This window comes from Schistocerca nitens, chromosome 1, assembly GCF_023898315.1.
Source record: "Schistocerca nitens isolate TAMUIC-IGC-003100 chromosome 1, iqSchNite1.1, whole genome shotgun sequence".
NCBI lineage: Eukaryota > Metazoa > Arthropoda > Insecta > Orthoptera > Acrididae > Schistocerca > Schistocerca nitens.
The window spans coordinates 946,380,293-946,381,792 of NC_064614.1; positions in this window are offsets into that span (position 1 = coordinate 946,380,293).

Consider the following 1,500-nt stretch of genomic DNA (forward strand, 5'->3'; position numbering starts at 1 on the left):
CCATGCGGCGTATGTTGCCTGTCACGGAAACGCACCAAACAATAAAATAAAGATTAAAAAGAGACAAAAGCACAACTTCTGTGTTAATAAGTAATCGAGGTGAGAATTGCTTAACTTCCGATGTTAGCAACGATGCTGTCGTCCGTTGTTTTTCCTCAGTTTTCAACATACGAATTTTTTTTTTTAAATTCTATACTCAGCACAATCAGTGAGTCACTGATCTCATCACTTCACTTCTTACATGGTCAGCGGCTAATTCACACGCTGGTGTGTGACGTGCACGCACCATGAACAGTCGAGCGTGACCAGACAGTCGGTCAAGTAAAACGAGATGTAGTCAGATCTTCATATTCGATTCACTTTCAAAAAAAAATGGTTCAAATGGCTCTGAGCACTATGGGACTCAACTTCTGAGGTCATTAGTCCCCTAGAACTTAGAACTAGTTAAACCTAACTAACCTAAGGACATCACAAACATCCATGCCCGAGGCAGGATTCGAACCTGCGACCGTAGCGGTCTTGCGGTTCCAGACTGCAGCGCCTTTAACCGCACGGCCACTTCGGCCGGCTTCACTTTCAAGTTTAGCTTTTTACACACAGTTTTAAAGCAACTATTGCGACCGACAGCTCCATCCTTAAAACAAAATAAAATAAGATTTTCAACAAGGTATGAAACAGACGTAAGCTATTTAGTTCGTATCACGCACACGGCGAAATGATCTTAAATATCACTGTCCATCAAGATCATTCGGTTCACTGGTGCATTTTTTAGTACAGTTCTGTTCGAGTTACTGGCTTATGTGCTTATCTTTAGTGATAGGTTGCGTTTATTACGAGACATATGGTCTGAGTCGATAGCTTTGTTAGAACTGCTCATACAGACAGCAACATTGCAATTCTGTAGGTCGTTATGGCATTCACATGTTGTTGGAGGCTGTTTCTCCGGGAACAGGTTTCCCTTTCTTAGCGTTTGCTCCAAAACAGCATCTCAAAGGCCTTTCTCTTTTAAAGTCTTTCCGGTATCACGTTGCTGCTGTCAGCCACATTTGCCATATACAACGATTTTACGACAGACAACGTGCGAAACACCTGACTGCGATCGACTGCAATGTGTACCCGTACGATACAATGAAAACTATGTATTATCACCACTGTAGGAGCATGTCGTGAATCCGCCAAACTACGACAAAATATGCCATATAATGATTTTCATGACCAGGTTTCTGTCGGGCAAGTTTATTTTTAATTGGAGCATTTCGTTTTTGGAAGAGCAACTTCTGCGTAGTTCCAGAATGCTAGATAAAATTCTGCAGTGTGCCAGAAAACTGTTGTTCATAACTAGAAGTAATTTGTTGATAACAAAATACTAACAGAATATATAAATTGGACGTAATTTAGGAAATTATTTATAAGGAAACTAATGAAACAAAAATCCATTTGTTGACAGTTGTATATTTTCAAACTCACTGAGAAACAACATTCATACATGAGTATTACAAA